Below are 23,135 nucleotides of genomic sequence, written 5' to 3'. Positions count from 1 at the left end.
TTTTGCCACAGAAAATCAAGAAATGTCCATTTTTTTGTGTGCTGTGTTTGGTGAAATTAGAGGTGAATTAAGTTATGCATTATACAACACTTTATGCACTTAAATATTGTTTAAAGCTTATGCAGTTAATGAATAGTTTAAATTTTAATTAAATTATTAAATTATTTTTGATTAATATTATAGCATACACACTTTAAAGTAGTTTAATATAGTTTAGTAGTTTAGTAGTTTAAAAGAAAAAAAAATGCAATTGTAAAATTACTGTAATCAGAAAATACAGGATTTTTTTGTAAATTAAATTACAGCAAAACTACTGTAAAAAAAATTACAGTAACCGGCTGGCAACCCTGCTGCCAGTATTTTACTGTAAAATTTACAGATAATTTTTTACAGTGTTGATTCAGTTCAGTTTAAAAAAAAGTTGTCCATTTGGATTACTGGAGTTTCTTCTTTATAAGCGTTCAGAACAACCATCATAAAGCATTACAATAATCTAACCCTGAGGTCATGAACGCATGAATTAACATTGAAAGTACATCTTTATATATATATATATATACAGGTACTGGTCATATAATTAGAATATCATCAAAAAGTTGATTTATTTCACTAATTCCATTCAAAAAGTGAAACTTGTATATTATATATTCATTCATTACACACAGACTGATGTATTTCAAATGTTTATTTTCTTTTAATTTTGATGTTATGACTGACAAACCCACTAAGGAACATCCCAAATTCATTATCTCAGAAAATTAGAAATAACTTAAGACAGAATACAAAGAAAGGATTTTAGAAATCTTGGCCAACTAAAAGTATAAAAATGAAAAGTATTAGCATGTACAGCACTCAATACTTAGTTGGGGCTACTTTTTGCCTGAATTACTGCAGCAATGCGGGTGTGGCATGGAGTCGAGTCAGTCTGTGGCACTGCTCAGGTGTTATGAGAGCCCAGGGTGCTCTAGATAGTGGTCTTCAGATCTTCTGCATTGTTGGGTCTGGCATATCACATCTTCCTTCTTCCCAATACCCCATAGATTTTCAATGGGGTTAAGGTCAGGGCGAGTTTGCTGGCCAATTAAGAACAGGATACCATGGTCCTTAAACCAGGTACTGGAAGCTTTGGCACTGTGTGCAGGTGCCAAGTCCTGTTGGAAATGAAATCTGCATCTCCATAAAGTTGGTCAGCAGGCAGGAAGCATGAAGTGCTCTAAAAACTTCCTGGTATACGGCTGTGACTTTGACCTTGGACCTCAGAAAACACAGTGGACCAACACCAGCAGATGACATGGCACCGCAAACCATCACTGACTGTGGAAACTTTACACTGGACCTCAAGGCAGTGTGGATTGTGTGCCTCTCCCTCTCTTCCTCTAGACTCTGGGACCCTGATATCCAAAGGAAATGCAAAAATTTACTTTCATCAGAGAACATAACTTTGGACTACTCAGCAGCAGTCCAGTCCTTTTTGAAGCGAGACGCTTCTGACGCTGTCTGTTGTTCAAGAGTGGCCTTGACACAAGGAATGCGACAGCTGAAACCCATGTCTTGCATAACGTCTTTGTGTAGTGGTTCTTGAAGCACTGACTCCAGCTGCAGTCCACTCTTTGTGAATCTCCCCCACATTTTTTGAATGGGTTTTGTTTCACAATCCTCTCCAGGGTGCGGTTATCCCTATTGCTTGTACACTTTTTTCTATCACATTTTTTCCTTCCCTTTTGCCTCTCTGTTAAATGTGCTTAGACACAGAGCTCTGTGAACAGCCAGCCTCTTTTGCAATTACTTTTTTGTGTATTGCCCTCCTTGTGCAAGGTGTCATCAATGGTGTCTTTTGGACAACTGTCAATTCATCAGTCTTCCCCCATGATTGTGTAGCCTACAGAATGTAGACTGAGAGACCATTTAAAGGCTTTGCAGGTGTTTTGAGTTAATTAACTGATTCAGAGTGTGGCACCAGGTGTCTTCAGTATTGAACCTTTTCACAATATTCTAATTTTCTGGGGATACTGAATTGGGGATTTTCCTTGGTTGTCCAGTTTATAAAACATCAAAATTAAAGAAATAAACATTGAAGACATCGTGTGTACTTAATGGAATAGACTATAATATACAAGTTTCACTTTTCGAATGGAGATTAGTGAAATAAATCAACTTTTTGATGATATTCTAATTATATGGCCAAGCACCTGTATATATATATATATATATATATATATATATATATATATATATAATGCTAAAGAACAAAGATAATATAAATATAATAAACATATATATATATATATATATATATATATATATATATATATATATATACACCAACACACACACACACACACACCACACACACACACACACATGGCATTTGGTGGAAAACACATAATAAGTGAGAGCAAGAGAGGAGTGCTCCTTACTGAAACGGTTTTTCATTTTTTAGTGTAGTTGTCTGGGCCGAGATATTGTTTGTGTAATATCAGCATGACTTACTCCAGCCTTGTAACAAAAGTTAAAGTATACCATTTTTGAAAGGCACTTCGATATAGGAACCTCAAACGTTCTTGCGCAGACTGTAAAGTCATTGTTTGTACACTAAAGTCAACAGTTTTTTATTATTTTTGCAGACTAAATGTCTTGGTAGTGCCACCTTATGGTACTCTTTTTCCTATCACCCATACTCCTTAAGCAATCTGTGAAGTGTTAAGTCAAGGTCTGTAATACATGTACATCTCAAAAATTGAAAATACAATTTGTAAAAGTTCTTGTTGGATTGTTTTGCAATGTAATTAAAAAATAACAAAATTTCTTATATTCTAGATTCATTGCACACAAACGAAAATATTTCAAAGAGTTTTTTGTTTGCAGTCCTGATGGTTACAACTTACTAACTTAGGAAAATTAAAAAATCCAATTATATCAAAAAATTTTAATAAGTCCATTTTGAGCCGGATTAGTTTGTTTAATTCAGAGGATCATAATGCCCAGGTACCTTGTCCTGGTCTGGATTTAAAAAACATGCATCCACAATTATGTGAAAGACTACTTACTAACAGTTGTTTAAGAAGGCGATCATCAACACCCTCCACAAGGGAGGTAAGCCACAGAAGGTTATTACTTGGAAAGGGCTGGCTGTTCACCAGAGTGCTGTCATGAGAGAATTATATTCATAGAAAGTTGACTGGAAGTAAAAAGTGTGGTAGGACGAAAAAGGTTCACAAGTAACAGGGGATGACCACAACCTTGTAGAGATTGTCAGGAAAACCCGATTCAAGAACTTGGGAGAGCTTTCAAGAGTGGACTGAAAGCCAGAGTCAGCGCTTGAGTCACCATGCTCAGACGTCTTCAGGAAATGGCTACAGCTGCACATTCCTAGAACCAAGCCACTCCTGAACCAGAAAAAAAAAAAAAAAACCTTAAAAAGCATCTCACCTGTGGTAGTAGAAAAAAGAACTGGCTGTTCTCAGTGGTCCACAGTCCTCTTTTCAGATGAAAGTAAATTTTTTCATTTCATTTGGAAATCAAGGTCTGGAGTCTGGGGGGAAAAAGGGCGGGGGAAAAAAGGCAAGAATCCAAAGTCCAGTGTGAAATTTCTGAAGTCAGGATGATTTGGGTGCCTAACATCTGCTGATGTTGGTCCATTGTTTTATCAAGTCCAAAGTCAATGCAGCCATCTACCCGGAGATTTTGGAGCACTTAATGTTCCATCTGCTGACAAACTTTATGGAGATGCTGATTTCATTTGCAGCAGAAATTTAGCACCTACCCACTGCCAAAAAAACCCCTTCCAAGTGGTTTGCTGACCATGATATTACTGTGCTTTATTTGGGCCGCCAACTCACCTGACCGAACCTCACAGAGAATCTATGGGGTATTGGAAGAGGAAAATAATAACATCTGAAAAAAACAAAACAGAGGAGCTGAAGGCTGCTATCAAAGCAACTGGGCTTCATACACCTCAGCAGTGCCACAGGCTGATCGCCTCCATTCCCCCGGCGCACTGAGCAGTAATTCTGCAAAAGGAGCCCCAACAAGTATGTGAGTGCATAATTAAACCTACTTTGGAGATCTTGAACATTTCTGCTTTGTAAATCTTTTTTTTATTGATCTTTGAGAAAATATTGTTGAAAAAAAATATTTTTTTGAGATACTGAATTTTTAATTTTCCTAAGCTGTAAGTCGTAACCATAGAATTAAACCAAAAAGCTCTGAAATATTTCAGTTTGTGTGCAATGAATCTAGAATTAAGAAAGTTTGCTTTTTTGAATTAAATTACAAAAAATAAAGATCTTTTCCATGGTATTCTATTTTTTTTTAGATGTCTATAATACCTTATATATATTGTTTATATATAATATATATAAATATATATATAAAGATGCATGCAGATGTTTGGGCACCACTGGTTAAAAATTTCTATTACTGTGAAAAGTAGAAAAACAACTCCCAGTCTACTGAGAAAAACAACTTCCTGGGAACGTCTTATTAACTCATGGGACATGGCCTATGTCATGGCCACGAGATCATTTTGTCGAAGTAACAACAACCTTATGTCATGGCCTTGAGATCACTAAATGTTAAAGTGCATTCACCAAAAGTCCGTCAGCATAATCAAACTTTATTGGCATGCGGAGCCTTTACATTAGGCTAATATTTTCAAAAGTGTTTCAGAAGGTTATGTAAAGAGATTGAAAATGACTGGAACAAATAATATAAACGAATAGAAAATAAACCCATAATAATATCCTATAATAATAATAATAATAATAAATACATATGTGAAAAAGATGATCAGTTATTGGACTTACAAGACTGACGTAGGATGGTAAAATGTGTTCCTGTAGCCTATTTTATATTATGCACTTTAGTAACAGTTATTCATGATAAACTTAACATAGTTCTATTTAGACTTAGTGTAAATAGCCCTCCTTGTTGACGGGGGCTATTTACACTAGCTCCGTGCCACTCAAACATGGGTTTCAGCTCGTCAACATACACATAAGACGACGTCTAATCGTGGATCTCCAATTAAGCACATGGTCAAACCGTGTTTTTGTTCCTAGTACGATATGATCGAATCTACCTTTTCGACATTTTTCTCTCCCGTTTCAAATTTCAAATCACATCAGAAAAGACATTTATTTGCATGTGAAAATGAAGACAGAATTTAAAAATTGAAAATAAGTGGGGCTAGGGTTTGGTAGGTGTAGTGAGGCTGTTGTTGTTACAATAGGGTGGCATCCATTTAATACAATTGAATTAAAATAAAAATTATCCCTCAATAATTATTATGTGCAATACTGTTTTTATAATGTATTGCAACACTTAGTGCAGACTTGCCATTATTTTGCAAATGTAGTCAAGAGCAGAAAATCCTGTCTATTTTTAACATAGTGGAATATAATCTATATATTCTATACTAGTTTCACTAGTGTAAATAGCAAGAATGTACCTAAGGATTTGTTACCCCCAAAAGAAAAAAAAATCGACAAATGATCTCTGGCCACGACATAATTGTATCCCATGAGTTAATAATGATGTCCCCACTCAAATTAATATCCTTATGGCCACGACATATTATCACGTTCCCAACAGTTTATGTTGTGCCCACGACAAAATTAAGTGACCGAACATGTCACCAAAAAGGGAAAACCAATTTTGGGCCCCAAAGAGATTTTTGTTTTTTCTGGCTTGGCATACAAGGGAAAACCCTCAAGAGATTTGAGCTCTCAGATAACTTTTACCAAAGGTCTCAGAACATATGTAGCTTGTCACAGGTGGTGCAAATTTCGAAGTTTTATAATCATAAACCTTGCCCAGAAATCAGAAAGAAAAAGTGGATGTTTTTGTCATGATAGACAGAATAAGAAAGATATTTAAAAAATAAGAATATTTATTTTAAGAATAAAAATAGGCACATGCAAGTAAGTTTTAATGGAAAAGGACAACAAAGCAAGAGTTTGAATGTTTAGGATTTACATGAATTCCAGGGGACCACTAGGGGTAACTTTGTTTTTTTGTTTATAATGGACTCTATTTGAAGCCTTGGCCCTTTTACCTAAAAAAAAAAAAAAAAAAAAAAAAAAACCTCTTCCTCTTATTGTTGTCATGTGATTCTTTAACTTGTATAAATATCCCAGTATTGGTTTAGTCTTTGTCTAAATTTTGTACCTATATGATCGTGTGTTGGGGTGAGTTATTCTTTTATTTATTTATTTTTATTGTTTTGCATATGGTATCTCAACATCATTTGCCTTTCCTAAAATGGTTAAAGCTTTAGCCCCATGTATTTTGCAGCAATCGGGTAGTCAGTGGTCTGGTTGTGATGTTTTTACATCTTGTCCTTTGACAGCATTTGGGGTGTTTTTGTTTTTATAGACATTGATAGATGCAATGTAAATCAAAACAAAATGCACAGACCAGTGGATGTTGCATGAAGTATTTGAACAAATCATGAGCGGTTTAACTCTCAAAGTAAGTTTAGAGTTGACAAAAGATACAAATCCAACCTGGTTTAGACCCAAGTTAAATTTGAACTCAAAACACTCAATATAAGGTTCTGTCAACTCAGGTTTGAGCCAGAGTTTGTGATTAACTATGGAGTGCTGTGGATCTGAAAGCAACAAACAATCAACTTAACAGGAGAGTGTCAGTTGATTTAAAAATTCACTTGTTGAAGTTTAAAGCAATATCATGATTTTTACAACATTAAAAGGCGGATTAAACAAACTGCTGCAGCAAAACTATGAAAAGGCCCAGCAGAAGAAAATATTGATTATAACAATGCAACTGAATCAAATAAATTTAGATTAATAGTTTATAGAAGTTACAATTTAAGAAAACAAAAGCTTAGTCACTTTAAAAGTACAATTAAGTGACATTGTCTGGGGGGGATTTCCACTTTTTCAGTGTTCAAATTTTGTTTGTATTATATTTATATGAAGGGCAAATTAAAAATCTCGATAATAAAAACATTTACATGTTTGGAGATTTAATTTATTTCATAAAGTTTGAGTAAACAGGAATATATTCTATGAAAATTTTTAAGTTTATTTAAATATTTTAATTTTTTAAAATATTTTTGGATTTATAGAAATCTAATATTTTACATGTACAGAAATGTAATTGTAAATTAATATATGGTATATATTGCAAATTAATATATTTACATAGTCTGATATAAAATGTATTTAAATATAAAGAAAATAAATATATGTAAATATTTCCCAAAAAAAAATATTTACATTATTTAATAATTTTGAAAAAATTAAAAAGTGGCCAAAAAACCTAACCCAAGTTGTGGGTTTGATTCGGGCCGGCAATACCATGACTGAGGTGGCCTTGAGCAAGGCAGGAACCCCAATATCTCCCGGCGCCGAGGGGTAAAGTACCCACTTCCGGGTGGGGTTCACTGCGTGGTGTGCATTGGAGGGTTTTAAAAGCAGAGCACCACTGAGTAGTTCACCATACCTGGCTGATTTCATTAAAAAAAACATCAAAATTGACTAATTTGATAATCCTATTGACCTGCTGGCACATGAGCAAAGTTGAGTTGGTATTTTAAATTCCATATTAAAAACAAAATAAGATTTGACAAAAAAGACTGAGCTAAAACCTGTTGAAGTCTGAGTCAGCAACCCAAATTTTGGAAACATTTTAAAATTAAGTTTTGAAGGTTTTCCCAAAAAAAAATCAGCAACAACCCTTTCCCTTTTAAAATCGTGTAAAAATACCACCCAAAAGGCCCCATTATCTAGAAAAAAAGGGATATGTTCAATTTAATTGCAAACAAGATCTTTCCTCTAATCTTTCTAAATAATGAATATATAACAAATATAATTTTATTTATCTATTATAAAAAAAAAAATATGCAACTATATCAAACATAAGAAAGAACAAATCAAATCACATCTAGCGAAACCGTAAGAAAAACAAATGATAAATGTAAAAAAATACTGCAATCTTTAGTGTATTTATAAAATAAAGTTTCAACAAGATGGTGTATTTTACTTGTCTTTATTGTTGATTAACTTAATGAGAAAAGATGAACCCTTTCACTTTTGTAAGCCAATATAATGTTGATGTCCCAAAAAGGGGACGATTTAGGGGCGAACCAAAATCGGGAAGTTGGTTCGCCCGGAAGTGTTTTCCCCCGGACCGGTAAAAAAAACCCAAAAACCGGAATTTCCGGTACGCCGTAAGAAGAAATCAGGGAATTCGTGCACCTTCCTGTTAGGAACAAACGTTGTATTGGGGATTGCTTGAAAAGGCAATTAAGGCCAAGTTTTCACAGTCGGGCGCTCTTTTGGTGGTGTGAAGCAGTGTTGTCCCGTCTTGGGCGTGTGCGGGCTGTCTAACTCTCTCCTCCCTCAGGCTGGATTTTATGATTGTGAAGACATCGCGAACCTTAAAGGTTGGAGGAACGGGTTAACGGAACTGAGACGACGTTGGAAAAAAGGGGATTGGAAACGGCTGATGGATACTAAGAGCAGTTCGAAAGTGCCCTGTATATTGACATGCGTTGTGTAGATTTTCAGGAGGAGAGGGGGGCCCTACCCAATATGCCGTGGTGGGAGAGCCGAGGAAACTTATTTCGTAGTCCCAACGACGAAACAAGTAGGCCGCATATTTCCCTCGCAGATTCGAAAACCCAAACGAAGAAGGAAGAGGGTGTCCTTTCGTACACTGAGTGTGGTGGGTGAGCTAAGCTGTGAAAACCAAAATTTTTTTTGACGTGGTTGTAATGCTTGGGCGCTGTGTATTGCGTTTTGTTCCCGTAGATTTAAACCCCCCCCTTCACCATTCGTCGCGGGGGAGGACAAGGAGACTGCTTGTCCTAGCCTAGTTCATCAGTATTGTTGTGAGCGGCTTAGATCTCCGGAATGACGTACGGTGTCCACCCCCCAAAGGGGAAAACATCCAAACAGGAACTGTGTTTGCGTCCAAGTTGATACCCTTGGGAGGAAAAGGAAAGAAGGTGAGTAAACAGGAGAAACAGAAAAAACCCCTTTTTCTACGTACGCGTGTCACCCCGAGGTGAGGGGCCCTTTAAAGCAAAAACTGTGCTATTGTGCCCAAGTTGATCCCTTTGGGAGAAAAGGGAGAGATGAAAACACGAGGGGGAATAAGCGAAACCTGTACTACAGTACCTGGTTCCACCCAAGGGGGACATTTAAAGCAAACTAATGTCATTGGCCCCAAATTGATACCTGGGAAGGGGAAAAGGAAAAGAAGGGGGTAAAAACAAGGAAAAAGAGGAAACCTGTATTACAGTACGCTGTGTTTTAGCCCAAGGGGAAGGGCCCAAAGCAAACTAAACTGTCTAGTGTCCCATTTGATGCCCGTGGGGGAAAAAGGGGAAAAGAGTGATCACGGGGGGAAAGAGCGAACCCTTTTATTACAGTACGTGTGCCCCGCCCAGGGTGAGAGCCCTTAAAAAATAACTGTGCATTGTCCCAAATTTTATACCTGGGAGAAGGGGAAAGGGAAGGATGGGGGAAAGAGAGAACCGAGGAAACCCGTATTACCCGCTGCCCCTTGGGGGAAAGGAAAGCAGTGAGCACCCCAAAGGAACAACTGGTGAACCAGTACTTACGTAGGTAAAACAGGAGAGGGAGAGCAAAAAAACCAACGAATAACTTGGGCCCGTGTGTCCCCGCCCTTTCTGGGAGAAAAGGAAAGGTAGACCCCCAGAACGAAATGTGTGAACCCGTACTTACGTGGCTGAACACGAAAAGGGGGGGAGCAAAACCAAACCGAATAATGTCTTTTTGTCCCCCGCCCTTGCCTGTGGGGGAAAAGAAAGGAGTGAGCACCCAGAAGAACTGTGGAACCCGTACTTCCGTGAGCGTATTCGGAAGAGGGGAAGAAGGAGGGCGTACGGATACCCAAGACCAGGGGGGGCCGAGTCCCCGCCCCGGACCCCCTGGCCCCCTTTTCTCCCCCGACCTCTTCCCGGCCCTAAACCCCCCTGGAGGGCCCCCGGGCAGAGTTTTGTTTTTTTTCCCTTTTCCATTTTCCCCAAGCTTTTTTAAATATTTAATAAAGATTTTTTCACTTATTTGTTTTTGTTGGGTTTTGGGCCCTTGGGTTTGGGTTGGGGACTCCCGAGGGGGAAATTAAAGGGGGGGTGGTTAGTCAAAGCATACCACCCCCGGGGTGTGAAAATTTTGGAGTCACGGGGTGACTTTGTAAGGGGGGAACTAAAAAATGACGGAGATTGGGTTCCCCCGGGCCATAATTTCCCCAAAAACCCCCCAACCCGGGAAAGGGGAAAAAGGGGGTTTTTTAGCAGGGGGATGAACGGGGCGATTGGGGATTGGGATAGAAGAGAAGGAGTATAAAAGGGCCTAGAAACGCAGAGAAGGGGGGGAGTTCTTTTTTTTATGTGGCCGATCGGCGACCCCGGCCTGCGTGAGTTGGAGGGTTTGGGGGGAAATGGAAAGAAGGCAGAGGGAAATTTTTGGCTGGGAAAGAGGAAAAAAGGGGGGGCAAAAAAGAAACCGGGCTGGATTTGGGATGTCTACTTAAAAATTTAAATGCTCCATGGATATTGTAACAAATTCGGAGTGGTTGAAACAGGAAGACCACCGGATACGCCGAAAGGGGGCCTTTTCGACAGGGCCGGGGCAGGGAAAATACCCGGGGTGGAAAAAAGGGGAAAAGAACCCGTGTTTGTAACGGGTGAGTACCCTAACACGTAAGCATTTTAAAACATCGAGGAACCTCTGTGAGTTTTTGTGAGTTGTGGCTGTATGGGGGGGGGCCCCACGGGGGGGAGGTGGGGGGGGACCGGGGCCAGGAGGGAGAGGATGTTTTGTTTGGGCGGCAACGTTTTAAAACGAAAATTCGTGGCTCAGGGCTTCCGATTTTAGGGGATTTTGGTAACGGGGGGTTTTACCCCAAATTTTCCCCCGAGTGTTGGGGCAGTGGGGGTCTTTTCCTTTGCGTGGGTATACACTTGGAAATTGCGTGTTTTGTTTTGTGTCAACAACCACCTTTTAGGCCCCACGAAAAACCGGAAGGAAGCGATAAACGAGGCGGGGGAAAAAACCTCCAATATATCCGTAAATGACATTGCCCTCTTCCCACGGACGGTTGGGAAACCATTTAAAAGTAAAAACCGTGGGATCTTTTTTGGGGGGTTTCCATGGTGAGGAGTTGGCTGTGTAGGAGGAAAACATGGGCGTGTATTACCCGTCTGCCCGAGGAATCCATTTTATTTGGGTGACACCTTAGCCCAAAACTAAAACCAGCATATTGTTTGTATACTCCCTGTCGCCAGAGTGAGTCCCATTTTTTATTTGGGTGATTACTTATGCCCCAAAACTAAAGCCCGCTATTTTTTGTACATCCCCGTCTGCCCCGGTGAAGTCCCCTTTTTTTTGGATTACTTCTAGCCCCAAACAAAACCAAATTGTTTGTACACTGCCGTATGTCAAGGAAACCCCAGTTGCCCCCTCGGACTACTTGGCCCCCCAGTGAAAAGCCGCGGCCCCTCTGTCCACTATCCCCTGCCCCCTGTTTCCTTTCCCTTTTTGCTCTTTTGGGAGTTAGGGTCCCTTTTAAGGTTTTACCGCATGTCGATCGTCCTCAGGAACGGACTGTGGGAAACCCCCCCCCCGTCACTTACCCAAAGGTTTTAGTTGGATCCCCGGAGCCCTGGGCGTTCCCCCCGTCTGGGAGCCGGGGCGAACCCGTGGGGCCCCCCGGGGCGCAAAATAGAGCAGGGACCTTGTGCACCAAAATCCAATACTTACCACTTTTATCTGTTCGTCCCGGGGAAAAAGGAGGGCCTGGGCAGGCGTCCTGCAAGCCAACCAAAAAAGGGATTTGGGAATAAGCGATTGTGTCAATAGCCAGAAGGGGGAAAAAGGATGGGACCACCGAATCTCCCGGGGGTCTAAAAGACTCGGGCTGTTACTCTCCAAAAAGGGGGTGGGTTTTAGTCCCTTCCCCATACCCTTTTTTTTTGTAATTAATAAAGTCGTTTAATATTTTTTTACCCGGGTCTCGTGGTTTTTTCTGGTCATTGGGGGGTTCTTGGGACCCCTCGAGGGGGAATTTGGAAGGGGCTGACTCCAACATCGGTGGTCCGCTCCGACCGTGAAATCCAAATATTTTCCCCAAGGTTAAATAAAAATTTTACTAAAAAAAAACTTGGGTTTCTTTTTCCAATCAAAAAAAACCTGGGCCCTGTTCCAAAATCCTGGGTTCCAAACCGGGCCTGAAAACCTTGTAGTTCAAAAAAAAGGGTCAAAAGTCATTAGGGAAGTTCCCCTACAGACCCCAGTTTAAAAAAAAATTTTTAAAAACCAATTCGGTTAAATTTAAAAACTAAAAAAAAAAAGAAGGCACTTTGGACACGTTTAAAAGTCATCAGCACGAGAAAGGGCCTTTCGTGGCTTATCGTTCTTTTTTAAATCAAACAATCCCCACTTTTCTCATTCCTCCTATTCCTTTATAAACCCAAACCAAACCCAAAAAACAAATGCTTTTCTTCCGATGGACAAACAGAACTTTTTTAAACAAAGTTAGACTCAGAAAACATATCTATAAAGAGAATTTTAGATGTTTAATTACTATGTGAAGCATTGTGTTCACTCGCGAGGGCTTAAATAACTAATTTTGTGAAACCACAAATTTGACCAACATGATATTTTGCGCTTGTTGCCTGTAGCTCTGACTTCGCCCGTGTGCATTTTGACTCATTTAGCCAGCCACGGGGCACATGTTTCTAAGAAATACTCCTTTTTGGTATTATAAAGGGGGGAGTAGTCTTTGTGCACTTTCTTGGCTATATAAACCATTCGAATTTTGAATATAAAGGTTTGTTTATCATGCTACTAGAACCCAGAGAGGGAAAAAATGTATTGCTCAGTAGTTTTGTCTTCCTAAGCCGTGGGAGACTTATCTGTGATTCTCATTACATTTCTATTTATAGTATCCAACCATGGTATAACAGATTATTTCTACTTAAAATTCATTAGGATTTGAGAAAAGTAGAAACAACTGAGACATGAGAAATATTTGAGAAAAAACTAGAAATAAAAATAGGTCCAAAACAGAGGAATGGGGTGGAAAGCAAATAGAGATTAGCGCTTTATTGTCTAGTGTAATCTGTAAGAAGACTCCATTGTAGGAATATTTTATTGCTCAGTGGTTTGATCTTTCTAAGCTCAGGAGAATTAATTGTGATTCTCCATTTTATCTTAATTTTTGGCATCAGCAGTGTCTCAGATGTTTCTCCTAAAATTCATAGCGTTCAATGGGGGTGCTCCGAGTTATCAACGAAATTAATAGTATCCTCAATTTCAGCTGTAGTAGTGGCAATTTAATTGCAAATTTGGCAAAACTATCCAGTAGGTTTTAGCTCTGGAGATCGAGTTTCTATTGATTGTGTTTGATGCAGCGGTGAGCAGTGTAGCCTTTTTAAGTTAGAATCCACTCACAGCTGGGTTTTTTGTTCAGGTGTGGTGTTAATAATTTAAATAAGAAATTCAGTGTGCAACTCGACAACTTTATTGATTATAAACTTTGTGAGGGCAGTGGTGAACTAAGATGAGTGATTATATAATAGATTAGAAATATTATATATATATTATATATATATATATATATATATATATATATATATATATGCTATATATATATATCTGTCATGACAACTCTTGGAGAGATTTTCATGGTAATGTACATGACAATTTTAATGTATTTGGTCTTGAAAGTGGAGTAGATCTGCTACTGCTGCTGCTGATGCAGAGCAAGTCCCGAGACTTGCTATGCCAATACATCCAAACATGTGCTGTGTGCATGTAAGAATATTACTTGCTGCTGCCAATATAACCTACTAAAATAACCCCAATGCATACATTAATCACCTGGTAGAATCTATAAGGTGGAGTAGGGAAGGTGGAGGGTTCTGAGACAAGCTGCAAACTGCTATGAAAAGCCCTAGGTCATATATTTGAATGGTGAGCAGCTAGCTCTGGCTTCATTGAGTTTCAGGCCAGAACTCTGTTATATATGACAGTGTGCGTATATATTATCTATAATATATATATAGAGCTTATAGGATATATTTATATTATATAGAGAGAGAGAGAGATGTAAGGATGAGAGGAGAGAGAGGAGAGAGCGAGAGCACCCTCTCTAATTCAGAAGAACAGGATTTTGATCTGGGGTACATCTGCTAGGTACAGCGTTCTTTTTATGTTTTTATTTTTTGGGGGCATTAAAGTGTCTTCTTGTTACAGACCATTTTTGCAGCACATAAATGTAGCAATTATTTCCCGCTCTGTTAAATATTGCTACAATTAAAACACTTCTACATAAAAACACTTCAAATATGAAGTGAATGTATTGTTTTTGATGGAAATGGTGTGGATAAATGACATTGAAGCTAACCAGAGGGAAGAAAAAAATAAAATAAAATAAAAAAAGAGATCTCTTTAACATTCCATATGTTTCTGCTAGACAGACATGAGGTACTTTAAACATCAAATGGAGACTTCCCAGAGGAAAGGAAAAACAAAAGTGAGCTCTCTTTAACATCTCAAAAACCATTAACCTAGAGGAAGCAGCACGAGTTTTCCATAGAAGCGGAACTCCACCCCTATCTCTGTATCTTTTGCATCCTTATCTGCATATTGTTTCTTTATATTGTTTGTGTGTTTGGCACAGACCTAAGGCAGCTTTGTGTTTTATTTTAATACAAATGTATTTCTCTTTTATGCATTACATCAATATGCGAGCTGTGACATGGGTCTACTTTTTTGGGGTGGCAAAACTCATTTTTAGGTGTGCAGCTGCCAACCCTGTGCCACTCTTGTGGCCATGCCCCTGCTCTGAACCTGATCTAAACTGGGTTAAATTTATGTGATCTTGTCAGCTCTAACCATATTCTGGGAACTCAGAGTTTGTGTCAACTAGCTTCATGCAACAGGGCTCCGGTTTCTATGGTTTCTTGTGTGTTCTCAGTTATTTCTTTGGTTTAGCCAATTATGTTCACCTGAGTTCTTGTTCAATTTCCTCTTTTAACCTGTGTATTTACAGCCCTTAGTTTCCTCAGTTTATTGTCTGGTTTATATCTTAGTGGGGCTAAAGCTGTTTTCTTGTTTTTTTTGTCTTGGATTTGCTCCCTGTGTTCTCTTGACTGGCCCTGTTTTGTTGCACAGTGGCTCTTTGGCCTCAGTTGTCCTTTGCTTTCTTTTGCCTGCAATGTAACAATATCAGCAGATCCCTTAAGACAGCGGATCTCCAACCCTGCTCCTGGGAAGCTACCATCCTGCAGAATTCAGTTTCAACCCTGCTCCAAACACACCTGTGTCTGTAATTATCAAAGTTAGCCCTGATAACACCATTGATTTAGCTGCTTCAGTTGTGTTTGATTGGGGTTGGAGCTGAAATCTGCAGGGACAGTAGACTCCTTCCAGGAGCAGGGTTGGAGGACCACTGCCTTAAGATATTTAGGTGAAGGAAAAAAAAAAACCCTTGGGAGGAGCACGACTCCAAAAACACGAGCAGGTCACCCTCTTCCTCTCGGAGCAAAAAACATAAAACAATAACTAATTGTATTATACTGTATCATCAAGTTTTACAATGTGTTGGTACTATTTTGTGACATAAATCAAACTGACAGCTCTGAAGTCGTAAATTCATTATTTTATTGTAGGTTTACCATAGTTTAAGTTGGGGTAAAGTCCAAGAACACAGAAATAATCTGTAGTGCATGCTTTAACAGCAAAGAACCAGGACAGTGCTGGGCATTATAAAAGCATCATGTGTGAACTAACCCCCTGTTCCAGCGTGAGTTTAAGGCAAATGTCATTTTTGAATGTATTACCTTATTTGGTTCCATGAACGGATGCGTCATGCTTACCATCCGGGACGCACCGCTACCATTATCGCTTTGTATGCGGGAAAGAGGTGGGTAGAGTACCCAAAAACTGTACTCAAGTAAAAAAGTAAAAGTACTTATAGAAAAATGTATTCAAGTAAAAACAAAAGTAATAGTCTGCATAGTTACTTGAGTAAGAGTAAAAAAATATTCGTATTAAACAAATAGTAGTTAGTTATTAGTTTACGTTGGGTCATATACTGTATATCTATAGTCTATTTTTATTTAGATTATAGATACCTTTAGGTAATGTTTTGTGTGGGTGTGTGTGTGTGTGTGTGTGGGGTATGTATGTATGTTATATATATATAGAAGTAGGGGTATGTGTGTGTTGGTATTATTTATCAGCCTCTTACGCCATTCTTCAGTGTCCCTAATCCTTCCAGGAAATCATTCCAATATGTTTGATCTCCTATCAATGGTCTCTTTTAGCTTTCTATTCATCAGAGAATCCCTAAAAAAAACTGTCACAGGTTCCAAACAAATTTTACAGCATCCAAACTGTTCCAGTCCAGCGCTGGTAATAAATCATATATACAGGTGCATCTCAATAAGTTAAGACTGTCATGGAAAATTTTTATACGGTTCAAGTTAATTCAACTAAAATGCGAACTCTCATGTATTAAATAAATGCACTGCACACAGACGAGAATAGTTTAGTCTGTTGGTTCTTATTCAATTTTGGAGTAAATTGATATAGTTTAAGGGGGACGCGCACAAAAAATGGACAAAAACAACCCACCAAAGTTCATTATCTCAACGAATGTAGAATACTTCATAAGTACCAATAATAAAAAAACCATTTTTTAGGGAAGGGTGTGTGTGGGGCAAAACAGGGGTGAAGACTGGAAAGATATGTGCATTTACTGGATAGCAGTACTAGAAGACGTTGGAAAAAGGGCTCCTTTGCTGATATATAAATTCTAAAAAAGGGGGCGATCCAATTCGGCCGTGGCAGGGCAAGTGATCGTTTGTGGCACTGCTGAGTGGATGGTGTGGAAGCCCAAGTTTGCCTTTGAACAGTGGCCCTCAGCTCATCTGCAATTGTTTGGGTCTCTCGCTTCTCTCATTTTCCTACTTGACAATACCCCATAGATTCTCTCTGGGGTTCAGGTCTGTGTGAGTTTTGCGGGCCATCCAAGCACAACCAACATCATGGTCATTTTAACCAACGGGTTGGGTGCTGTTTGGGGCAGTGTGGGGGCCAGGTGCCAAATCCGGCTGGAAATGAAATCAGCATCTTGCAAAAAGGCTGGTCAGCAGAAGGAAGCATGAAGTGCTCCAAAATTCTTGGTAAACGGGTGCAGTGACTTTGGTTGTGACAAAAAACACAACTGACCAACACACACAAGATGACATTGCCACCCCAAAGCATCACAGACTGTGAAAACGTTAACACACCCCCATGGACCTTTAAAGCATACTTGGCGCTATGAGCTTCTCCAACCCTCCTCCAGACTCTGGACCTTGGTTTGCCAAATGAAATACAAAACTTGTTCTCATCTGAAAGAAGGACTTTTGGACCCACTGGGCAACAGTCCAGTTCTTCTTTCCTTAGCCCAGGTAAGACGCCATTGATGTTGTCTGTGGTTCAGGAGTGGGCTTAACAAGAGGAATACAACAACCTGTAGCCAAATTCCTGGACGCACGCTGTGGTGTGGTGGCTCGTTGATGTCTTGACCCCAGCCTTCAGATCCCATTCCTTGTGAAGTCAAATTCAAATTCTTGAATCGATTTTGTCTTGACAATCCTCATAAAGCTGCGGTTCTCTCGGTGATGGCTTGTGCATCTTTTTCTTCCACAACTTTTCCTTCCAACCAACTTCCTGTTTAACATGCTTGGATACAGCACTCTGTTTAACAGCCAGCTTCTTTGGCAAATGAAGGTTTGTGGCTTACCCTCCTTGTGAAGGGTGTCAATGAGTGTCTTCTGGACCAACTGTCAGATCAGCAGTGCTCCCCATGGATTTGTGTAGCCCTAGTTGAACCAAACTGAGAGACCATTTTGAAGGCTCAGGAAACCTTTGCAGGTGTTTTGAGTTGATTAGCTGATTGGCATGTCACCATATTCTAATTTGTTGAGGTTCAGTTGAATTGGTGGGTTTTTGTTAAATGTGAGCCAGAAGTAATCACAATTATAAGAACCAAAGACTTAAACTACTTCAGCCCTGTGTGCATTGAATTTATTGCATATACAAAGTTTCACAATTTGGGTGAATTACTGAAATAAATTAACTTTTCCACAACATTCTAATTTATTGAGATGCACCTGTATTAGAATGATCTTCTCGAAGGATCATATGAACTCCTGAAACCCTGGAGTTGTTTGTAACCACAGGCTGATGAAGAATTCCTGATTTGCATAACTGAATTAAATTATATTTTAAAGTATATTAATTATGTATTATATATGTATAAATACACCTCTGACATGGAGAAGACGTGAAAAACCCACACGCCAGGCTAAGTTACCGAACAGCTCACATACCAACCAAATGCCCATTGATTGGATCGTATGATCTGTGCTGCAAACATGTCAAGAGACAAATGGATATTTCTTGCAGTGTAAATATTGTGGAAATATCATATTAACATTGTGTCTAGGCTAAGGAATTCCTCCTGGAACAGAGCTAACGCAGTTTTGGAGGGTATTCATTTCATACTCTGTGACAGCTTATTTAATGTAAAAATTATACATTGTATTTTAATTTATAAGTGTACACATACAGCAAACTGGTAATAGTATAGTGGTATCGTTGTACTGTCAGCCCGAAGGTAACCTGTTGAACAGAAGACATCGTTGGTCATCTAATAAAGATCTTTATCGCTAGCAAATAATCAGCGTCTATCCCAATTAGAACTGGGTAGATCAAAAGACACGTCCATTAAAGGCTCTTGCTGTTCTTAAACTTGAGTAACTGAACAACTCATTCAAACTCGAGTTAGTGAACCAATTACTGTTTGCCTATCTCTGTTGATCAAGCCTTTGAACATTCAATTTGACTCAAAATAAGTAATTCATATTCGCGATGGGGCCAAGCTTATTGCCAAGAGAACAGTGCGACGGCGTGTTGGGCGTATAAACTGAAGAAGTTAATAGTTTATGGCATTAATAGAACGTACTGATAGGCGAGTGGCTCACAGTAACGAAGTAAAGTACAGTTCTTTCACAAAAATATACTTAGTAAGAGTACAAAGTAACCCATCTTTAATATATACTCAACGTATTATTTTACCCCAAAAAATGTTAGTCAACCTACTACCCACCTCTGATGAGTGATGTATTGGTTTTTATTTAAGTTTCCTCCTCTTTCAAAATAGTCACAAATGGGTTAGCTTTATATTATGAAATATCTGATTTTCACATTCTCGAATATGTACAAGTAAATGTATTTAGATCTTTAAAATACCTTTACGTTCATGATCATGTTGGGTTGCTCTATACATTCATCGACATCTAACTCAGCCAACAGACCTGAAAGATAATATTGGTGAGCTTAACTTGGAGATTAATGGCGTAGAATCGGCATTTGAATTATCAACACAATGTGTGTATGATATGAATAAAGGCATGTTGTTAACTTGTTTTTGAAAGATATCATTATTTCCATCTTGACATCAGTGTGTATTTTAACAAACTATAAATGTATGTGGTGCTTGTACTTCATAAATTAAATGTCTGAAAACCTAAAATCAACATTATTTGGTTGAAAACTGCTGAAATTTTGTAATATATGGACACAATGATCACATCCATCCGCTTACCAGACCACGGTGTAGAAAGCAGTTTTGAATTTGGCCAGTTGATCATGTGTGAAGCCACGGATCACCACCCGGTGTGATTGTTACACTCCAGCGGACAAGCCTTAAAGTGATCACACTGTTGTGATCATTGTTTTTGAAGGGTTACGTGACACCAGGCCACATATCAATTCTCTTCTAATTACACATTTAATGCAATATTTTTTGTGTTTTTACACAGGGTCAGCTGACATGGCTACTGGGGAATACTTTACGTCACTATCTTTATCTGCTTCTATTACCGTTGTTTATGCAGAAGGCTGAAAAGTGAGGTCAGGCATGTCGATAGAGTGGCGTGTTAAGGGCATGAAATTATGTCCTAAAGATTTTCTCCAAAGTCTCGGTGAAGTTTTGAAAAAAGATGGGGAAGTCCAAAAAGTTTTCAAAGTCTTTGGTTCTCTTGGCAAAGTTGCAGCAAGTTTTGGCTTTATTGGGTCATTAATTAACTTCATCTTTGCATTCATTCCACAATCTGATCCAACACTTGCGTTCATGAAGGAACAATTTGCTGAGGTCAACCGTAAACTCAATTCTCTCGCCCTTCAAATTTCACCCCTGCAAACAGAAAATGGAATGGACAAACTATGCAAGCAGCTATGGCAAAGATGAGAATGTGATCAAAAAACTCCTGGGCCAAGTTAACAGAATTCATACAGACTGCTCCTTTGCCTCCACACAGGAGCAGAAAACCAGACTGGCTGAGAGGTTTACCAATTTCTATGAAAACACTGGCACAGAGAACAGTGTTGCTAATTTATACAGATACATCACTGAGAACAATTCTGTCTGTTTGAATAAAAATCTCTTGAAGCTAATCATTGAGAAATCCAATGGTTGATTTTAATGTCCTGGTGCAATACTCTGCCTACTTCGCCACTCTGATGGTTTCAGGACTAAAGTTAAATGTGTTTTATTACAACATGAAGGGCTATAATGGAGAAGTAAAGGCAAAAAGAAGCAGTCACACTACTGTCCAAACACTTTATCAGCCATGCAGGATGCCTTGATTGAGTGTGCTGGTGCTTTGAGAAATGGGCTTACAAGGACGCTGTTAAACTTGGCACGTGAACGATTCTCAAGTAGTGGAAAACTAGCTTCAGATATTAAGCATCATTTGGAGGGCAAGTTCCACTGGTTCAAATGGGTAGTAATTACCCACTCAAATGATGCTAAAAATGAGTTTACCTTTGGACGGTCAATTAAAATTGATGTTCAACAAAAAACAGTTGTTCACATAATTCATCAAGAAAAGGGCTCTACAGTTGATCAAAACATTAAGGACAATGTTAAATACAGTTTGCAAAAAGAATTATTAAATCTGACCATTACCCATCAGTGTGGAATGATGAAGAATGAGCTGCTCCACAGATTTGGTGCTAAAGTTACCAGCCATATACATTTTCTTCATGCTGTTACAAAACCATCAGATTATGCACAAACAGATGTGGCGGATATTAAACTGAGCTGTCAATTAGCAGGATGCCCTATTAACACTCCCAGAGAATTTAATTTCTTCCTTAGAAGAAATTTTGTGGTGAAGCCTCCTTGTTCAGATGTGAATTGTAACAATGGAGAATGTAAACCCATCAAGGACACCACACAAGTATTTTGCAAGTGCAATAAGATGTTCCATGGTCCAGCTTGTGAAGAAAGCATTCAAAATATTATTGACTATGCAGCTCTTGAAGGTGAAATCAATGGTATGATCTATAAACCTGTCCCTGATCTGACAACAATTTATCTTAGTATCAAAGAGCTTAAAGACTACACAAAAGAAATAGTTGAATCTGTGAGACATAACATCCAGTGGACACAAATCTTTGTGAAATACAGCAATGTGATTCAGAAATTTCGCTACATCAACACATTACATTTACAACTTAGAAACGGTACAATAACCCAACACCACTATATTTCTAAAGTTGGAGCTCAGTTCACAGGAGGACACTCATTTCAATTTTATCTCAAAGAATTTGACCACATGATGATGGGCACTGGATTTGGAGACAAACACAACATTCTGGATATTTTTCGCAAGTCGCTGGTCCAGGACTCCCAAAGACAGTCTGCTGAGCCAGTAGTGTGTTCAAAATACTACACTGACCAGATTGATTATTTTGTGCGCTACATGTTTGCTCTTGAAAAGGAAGCTGTTTTAGCATGGTCGAAATATCTACTGGTCACTGGAAAATCAGAGAACTTTGTTGAGAAGGTTTTTAAGGACTATGTTTCACGGCAGTGGAGACTCTTCAATAAAAATGGATGTGGCCCTCTAAAGGCTGCAGATCTTCAGAACAACCACTGCAAGAAGCAGTACCACAGCACAGCCCAGCAGCAGGTGAAAATTAAATGTGGTGGATTATTGAAGCCCTTCCCCGAGGCTGTGGGGTGTTCTGGAGGACAGTGGAGCGCTTTACCTGTGTGCTACTCTGAGCAGGTAAATGGGCGAGTTGAGTGCAAATCTGAAGGTAGAGTCACCGTCTGTAAGGCCTCATGCTCGCCTGGCTGGGGCTCTGCCACACACCCTCTGCCTGCTGAGTATAAATGCCCCAAAACACCCTGTCCATCCTTCACACCACACAAGTGTAACAATTGCACACAGAACAGTGTGTGTAAATACCATGAGGTCTGCACTGGCTCCTTTGGCACATGTCGTGAAACATGCCTAGTTAAACCCTGTGGAGTGAACGCCAAATGCTTGTCCTCCAATCATGATAGGAGCTGCACTTGTGTGAGCCCGTGGAAAGGAGACGGTATTCCCATACTGATTCTTAATTTTCATGTGCTTATTTCAAACCATACCATTAACCAACAGTATGCAAACTCTTTTACTTTACATATACTTGCATTAGATCAGGCTGATTATTAATTTTAATATGCCTGTGTCCAAGCTTTCAAGTTAATGTACAATATCACAAATCTTCACATTTTTTAAGCACATGAACATCTTTATGCAGCTTATTCTGACAGTTTCATTCTGTACCTGATCCCATATAATGGAATTATAAAATAATGCAATGGTATAACAATGGAATGAACTGATAAGCACAGAAAATTGAAGGACAGTTAATTTAGAAAAAAAAATATAAATATATAAAAGTGCACTTTATCTTTATGCTAAGACAACAGCATTGTATCTTCAAGACAGAGAAAGCTACTCTTAAATCATTACCTGCTTTTCCACTGTTTGGCCAGAGCGAGCCAAGGCTAACAAGCTGGGTGGGACCAGTATATTTCATGTACAAATGATTTATGATAAAATATGTTAGGGTGACACTAATTTATTAATTTGTGTCAGAAGTGCACATCAATGATACCAAATCAAACTAAAATCTATCATTTCACATAAAAAGAGAACAAACAAACTTGTTCAGTCGCAGCTGTTCTATTTATTTGTAATCACAGAAATGCACATAACTCAGTTAGTCCATTAAAGTCCC

The sequence above is a fragment of the Cyprinus carpio genome, chromosome A4 (assembly GCF_018340385.1).
Source record: "Cyprinus carpio isolate SPL01 chromosome A4, ASM1834038v1, whole genome shotgun sequence".
Classification (NCBI taxonomy): domain Eukaryota; kingdom Metazoa; phylum Chordata; class Actinopteri; order Cypriniformes; family Cyprinidae; genus Cyprinus; species Cyprinus carpio.
The sequence above is the reverse complement of the archived record's forward strand: the minus strand, read 5'-3'. Positions refer to the sequence as shown.